This window comes from Molossus molossus, unplaced genomic scaffold, assembly GCF_014108415.1.
Source record: "Molossus molossus isolate mMolMol1 unplaced genomic scaffold, mMolMol1.p scaffold_m16_p_3, whole genome shotgun sequence".
In the NCBI taxonomy this organism is placed as follows: Eukaryota; Metazoa; Chordata; class Mammalia; order Chiroptera; family Molossidae; genus Molossus; species Molossus molossus.
In genome coordinates, this window is record NW_023425366.1 from 124,761,395 (window position 1) to 124,768,798 (window position 7,404).

The window sequence follows — 7,404 nt, forward strand, 5'->3', positions numbered from 1 at the left end:
CAACAGCCCTGGCTGGTTTGGCTCAGCGGTTGGAGCGTTGGCCTGCGGTACAGAGAGACCCAGGTTCGGTTCCCGCTAAGGGCACGTACTTCGGTTGCAGATTGTCCTCGGCCCTGGTTGGTCGTGCGGGTGGCAGCCACTCGATGTGTCCCTTCACATCGATGTTTCTCTCTCTCTTTCTTCCTCTCCCTCCCACTCTATCTGAACAAAATATCAAAAAATGTCCTCGGGGAAGGATTAAAAAAAAAAAAAAAAATGTCCTCAAGTGAGGATAAAAAAAAAATTTTTTTTAAAGAAAAATTACAGATCAATATTTCTTATGAATACAGATGTAAAAATATTCAACAAAATTGTTTTCCCTAGCAAACCAAATCCAGCAATATATAAAAATGATTGTACAGCATGACCAACCGGGATTTATCACAGGAATGCAAGGTTGGTTTAACACCTAAAATCAATCAATGTAGTACAGAAAATTAATAGAATAACAAAAATTATGATTATCTCAATAGACACAGAAAATACATCTGATAAAACCCAACACTTTTTCATAATAATAATTTCTAAAAGCTTACGAAACTAGGAATAAAAGGGAACATCCTTAACTTGCTAACTATCAAAGAGCATCTAAAAAAAATTCACAACTATCATACTTAAATGTTGAAAGACTGGATGTTTGCCCCTGAGATCAGGATGTCTACTCCCACAACTTCTATTTAACATTGTACTGAAAGTTCTAGCCTGGGCAATAAGCAAGAAAAAGAAATAAAAGGCATCCAGACTGGAAAATAAGCAAGTTATCTCTATTTCTATTTATATAGAAAATCCTGCTCTGGCCAGTTTGGTTCAGCGGTTAGAGCATCAGCCTGCAGTTCAGAGAGACCCGGGTTCGGTTCCCGTTAAGGGCATGTACCTCGGTTGCAGTTTGTCCCCAGCCCTGGATGGGTCCTGCGAGTGGCAACCACTCGATGTGTCCCTTTCACATTGATGTCTCTCTCTCTCTCTTCCTCTCTCTCCCTCCCACTCTATCTGAACAAAAAATGGAAAAAATGTCCTCGGGTGAGGATAAAAAAAAAGAAAATCCTTAGCAGTACACACACAAACTATTAGAGGTAATAAACGAGTTCAACAAGGTTGCAGAATACAAGAATAATGTACAAAAAATGTATTGTATTTCTCATTACCGGCAATGAACAATCCACAAATGATACAGAGAAAACAATTCCATTTATAATAGCAACAAAAAGAATAAAATACTTAGATATAAATTTACCAAAAGAAGTGCAACATTTCTATACTGAAAACTATAGACACTGTTGAAAGAAATAAAAAATATAAATAAAATTTAAAATATCCCATGCTAATGGGTCAGAAGATTCAATATTATTAAGATGGCAATACGCCTCAAACTGATTTATAGATTCAATGCAATCCCTGTAAAAATCCCAGCTATCTTCTTTTACTTTCCGTTTATGTTTCTTTTTTTGACAGACACTGACAAGCTGATCCTAAAATTCAAACGGAAATGCCAGGGATCCAGAAAAACAAAATAATTTTCAAATAAAAGAACAAGATGGAAGACTCACAGGTCCTGATTTTAAAACTTACTACAGCCCTGGCTAGTTTTGCTCAGTGGTTAGAGCATCAGCCTGCAAACCAAAGAGTCCTGGGTTCAATTCTGGTCAAGGGCACGTACCTCAGTTGCAGTTTAGTCCCTGGTCAGGGTCGTGCAGAAGGCAACCGGTTGATGTGCTTCTCTCACATCGATGTTTCTCTCTCTATCCCTCCCACTCTGTCTGAAAATAAATGGAGAAATATCCTCGGGTTAGGATTATAAAAAAAAACACCAAACTTATTACATAGCTACAGTAAGTAAAATAGTGTGGTACAGTACTGGCATAAATACAGATATATAGGTATATACAGGGAATAAAATTGAGAGTTCAGAAATAAACCCTCATATTTACAGTTGGTTATTTTCAACAAGGGTGTCAAGACAATTCAATGAAGAAAGAACAGCATTTTCAACAGTTGGTTCTGGGACAGTTGAATATCCACATGTAAAAGAATGAAGTCGGACCTCCTACCTCAAACCATATACAAAACTTTACTCAAAATGGATCAAACACCTAAATCTAAGCACTTTTAGCTATAAAGTGGTTATAGTTTATAATTTTTAAACTTGAAAGTTTATAAGTAGGTTATAAATGTTTATAAAACTCTTATATGAAAACATAGGCATAAATCCTCATGACCTTGGACTAAGAAATTATTTCTTAGATATGGTTGTTAAAGTATAAGCAACAAAAGAAAAAATAAATAAATTAGACATTATCAAAATTAAAAACTTTTGTGCTTCAAAGGACGTCATCAAGAAAGTAAAAAGAGCCCTGGCTGGTTTGGCTCAGCGGTTAGAGCATCCACCTGCGGTCCGGAGAGACCCGGGTTTGGTTCCCGCTAAGGGCATGTACTTCGGTTGCAGTTTGTCCCCGGCCCTGGTTGGTCGTGCGGGTGGCAGCCACTCGATGTGTCCCTTTCACATCGATGTTTCCCTCTCTCTCTCTCTCTCTCTCTTCCTCTTTCTCCCTCCCACTCTATTTGTGCAAAAAATGGAAAAATGTCCTCGGGTGAGGATTGAAGAAAGAAAGAAAGAAAGAAAGAAAGAAAGAAAGAAAGAAAAAAGAAAGAAAGAAAGAAAGAAAAAAGAGCCCGGCCAGTATGGCTCACTGGTTGAGCATCGACCTATGCACCAACAGGTCGCCGGTTCGATTCCTGGTCAGGGCACATGACCAAGTTGTGAGCCCAATTTCCAGTGAGGGGCATGCAGGAGGCAGCCAATCAATGTTCTCTCTCATTGATGTTTCTCTCTCTCTCTCTCTCTCTTTCTCTCTCCCTTCCTCTCTAAAATCAATAAAGAAAAAAAGAAAGTAAAAAGACAACCCACACAATGGGAGAGAACGTTTGCTATTCATAAAGAATGTGTGTCTAGAACTCTTAATACTCAACAGCAGTAAGTCAAACAACCCAATTAAAAAATGGGCAAAGGACTTGAATAGACACTTATCCAAAGATGGTAATATCTAATAGCCAATTAGCACATAAAAAGATGTTCAACATCATTTGCCATTAGGAATTGCAAATCAAAATCACAAAATCACACCCACTAGGATGGCTATAGTAAAAAAGTCAGATAATAACACTGTTGATGAAGATGTGGAGAAATTTGAACATTCATACCCTGTTGGTGGGAATGTAAAATGGTGCAGCCACTTTAGAAAACAGTCTGACAGCCCAGCTGGTGTGGCTTAGTGGATTGAGCATTGCCCCATGGACTGAGAGGTCCCGGTTTGATTCCTGGTCAGGACAAGGGCTCGATCCTCGGTTGGGGACATGCAGGAGGTAGCCAATTGATGTATCTCTCTCACATTGATGTTTCTATCTCTCTCTCCCTTCTTCTCTCTCTAAAAAAAAATCAATACAAACATTGTTTTTAATAAAAAAGAAAAGTCTGACAGTACCGCAAATGGTTAAACAACAGTTACCATATGACCCAGCAATTCCATTCCTAGATATATACAGAGAATTGAAAAATATATCCACACAAAAACTTGTACATGAATGTTCACAGCAGTATTATTCACAGTAGACAAAAATGAAAAACCAAATGTCCATCTCTGATGAATGGATAAACAAAAGTGCTATTTCCATAAAATGGAATATTATTTGACAATAAAAAGGAATGACATACAAAATGAATGAACTTTAAGAACATTATGCAAAGAATATAAAGAAGCCAGTAACAAAAGACCACATATCGCATGACCCCTACATGAAATGTCCATAATAGATGAATGCATAGAAACAGATACAAGATTAGTGCTTGAGCCCAGCCAGTGTGGCTCAGTGGTTGAGCATCGACCCATGAACCAAGAGGTCGCCCGGTCAGGACACAGGTTGTGGGCCCAATCTCTAGTGGGGAGCATGCAGGAGGCAGCCAATCAATGTATTCTCTCATCAATGTTTTCATCTCTCTCTACTTCTCCCTTCCTCTATCTCTAAAATCAGTAAAAGAAAAAAAATGTTTTAAAAAGATTAGTGGTTGACTAGGGCTGAGGAAAAGGAGTTGGGTGGAAGGAAGATCAATAGTCAGTGACAGCTCTGGCCAGTGTTCTCAGTGGTTAGAGCTTTGGCCCTCGCACTGATGGGTCGCAGGTAACTGGTCAAGGGCATGTACCTGGTTTGCAGGTTCGTGCCCCTGCCCAGGTTAGAGCATGTGCAAGAGGCAACCAATTGATGTGTTCCTCTCACATTGATGTTTCTATCTCTCTCGTTCTCTAAGAATCAATGGAAAAAATATCCTTGGGTAAGGATTAACAACCACAACAAAAAGGCAGAGACAGCTAATGGGTATGGAGTTTCTTTTAGGGAGATGAAAATACTCTAAAATTAGATTGTGATGGTTGCATAACCCTGTGGATGTACTAAAAACCATCAAATTGTGCACTTCCGATGGGTTAATTGTATGGCATATTAATTACAACTGAATATAGCTGTTAATTGCTTTTAAAAAGTCTATTTGAGTCCTCAGGGAGCAGGAACTGATTATGGGATCCCTGGTGTCAGAGAAGAGAGACTGAGGGATGAGTGGGTTGTCTGGGCCTAGAAAGGGAGCAATTGTGGATCCTTCTGAACATCCACAGGACCCACTTTTTCCTTCATTGTAGATAAATACCCAAGTGTATCTGTTGATGAGTATACATGGCATCTTTGTACCAATTTCTAAAAGGTGCTTCCCCAACTCCCAAAATAAATCATCTTGTTCAAGTCACAAATCAAGTTAGTAGTAACCGAAGTCCCCCTGTTCCAACCCCCCGTTTGTCTTTCTTTCAGACTTTGGTTCCAGCCTGAACAGCTTGTCCTGCTCTGGGTATGGGGATGGGCAGTGAATGTCCTTGGCCAAACTAGTACTTTCTTCCTGCAGCCGTAACACCCCGGCCCTTGCTGTTGCCACATGCCCTTGCTATGCCGTGGAGAATGGGAATGAGGGGCTCTTCCAAAGCCAGGCCCCTGACATCAGGAGAATACCTACTACTTCTGCTCCTGGTATACCAGTCCTAGGCTAGGGATGGCTCCTGCAAAGTCCCTCATGACGGGCACGTGGGCCTGGAGACAGGCTGCACACTTATTTCCTGAAGCTGCCAACTTGGTGGCCCCCAAGTACAAAACTGATAAAAACATGGAAAAGAGGGCATGTACCTGATCCATTCTGACCTTTGGCTTTGTTTTGGCTTATAAATGGGGAAAGCCTTAGTGGCTGAAATTTCTAGTCCAGAATCAGTTCTTAAGTATTCTAGAAACATCCTATAGAAATTTGAGCACTAATGTGTAATTATGTATAATTTGGCCCAACTGGGAACATACTAACCACACTGTTTTGCACTTTTTTTTCACTTGACATACTTTTTTGGACATATTCAACAATATAGATTGATAAGCCACCTTTTTTAAACAGCTGCATAATGTAGTTTACATTGGCTAGCCTTAGTCTTTGCTAATGGACATTTAAAGTGTTCCCAGTATCACAAATTTTGCTGTATTAAACATTACCTTCAATTTTGCTACTTAAATGGAAAAGAAATTTGAAGTATAAATTCTTTGAGGGTACATCCATTTAACTGTTTGATAAATATAATCAAATCATCTTCCCAACAGGCTGTACCAATTTACTCTAATTACTCTGGAGCCTCATTTTTATTTTTCCATTTTGGTCCTTGAAAAATTACTTTCTAAATGTGTAACCTTTCAGAATACAGATATAACTGTAAAACGACTTAATAGAACATCCTTGCCCTGGCCGGTTTGGCTCAGCGGTTAGAGAGTTGGCCTACAAGCCAGGGAGACCTGGGTTCGGTCCCACTAAGGGCACGTGCCTCAGTTGTGGTTTGTCCCCGGCCCTGGTTGGGTCGTGCAGGGGGCAGCCACTCGATGTGTCCCTTTCATATTGATGTTTCTCTCTCTCTCTGTGTCTTCCTCTCTCTCCCTCCCGCTCTATCTGAACAAAAAATGGAAAAATGTCCTCGGGTGAAAAAAAAAAATAGACCATCCTTTCCCCACTGATTTAAATAATCATGTTTATCACAAACTAAATTCCCAGAAATAGTTGGGGCTGTTTCTGAACCCTCTCCCCAACTCTACTGATTTATTCTTGTGCCAATAGTATCCTGTTTTTACTCCAGTGCTTTTGTGTTTGGTTATCTAGTATGTAAATACATCACCTCCATTTTTTTTTGTATGTGTACCTAACAGGAACCAAACCCGGGACTCTCTGGTCCGCAGGCTGATGCTCCAACTGCTGAGCCAAACCAGCCAGGGCTCACCTCGTTTTTTAACGAAGTGTACAGCATTTCATAGAAACTTTGGATTTTCAAGTTCTGTTAAAAAATCCTTTTTGGATGGCAATGAAGTTAAGCATTAAGCTGGGGAAAATCAACATTTTTTTTTTTTTATCCTCACCTGAGGACATTTTTCCATTTTTTGTTCAGATAGAGTGGGAGGGAGAGAGAAGAGAGGGGGAGAGAGAAACATCAATGTGAAAGGGACACATCGAGTGGCTGCCATCCGCACAACCCAACCAGGGCTGGGGACAAACTGCAACCGAGGTACATGCCTTTAGCGGGAACCGAACCCGAGTCTCTCTGGACTGCAGGCGGACACTAACTGCTGAGCCAAACCAGCCAGGGCTAAAATCAACTTTTTTTTTTTTTTTTTTTGGTACATGCCCCTAGCAGGAACTGAACCCGGGACTCTCTAGTCCACAGGCCAATGCTCCAACCACTGAGCCAAACTGGCTAGGGCAACATCTTTTAATAATGTCTTTTCATTTAGATACATGGTATGTCTCCATTTAGTTGGGTCTTATATCCTTTCGGATAGAGGAATTTTCTTTAATCCTCACCTGAGGACATTTTTTTTTTGGTATGTGCCCCTAGCAGGAACCAAACCTGGGACTCTCTAGTCCACAGGCCTACGCTCAACTGCTGAGTCAAACTGGCCAGGGCGAGATCATTTTCTTTCTTTTTTTTTTTTTTTTTTTTTTTTTTTTATCCTCACCCGAGGATATTTTCCATTTTTTTGTACAGATAGAGTGGAAGGGAGAGAGAGAGGAAGGGAGAGAGAGAGAAACATCGACGTGAAGGGACACATCGAGTGGCTGCCACCCGCACAACCGACCAGGGCCAGGGACAAACTGCAACCGAGGTACGTGCCCTTAGCGGGAACCGAACCCGGGTCTCTCCGGACCGCAGGCCGACGCTCTACCGCTGAGCCAAACCGGCCAGGGCCGAGATCATTTTCTTCATAGAGGTTTCGCATGTTTCTTGTGAGGTTTATCACTTTGTTGTTTAT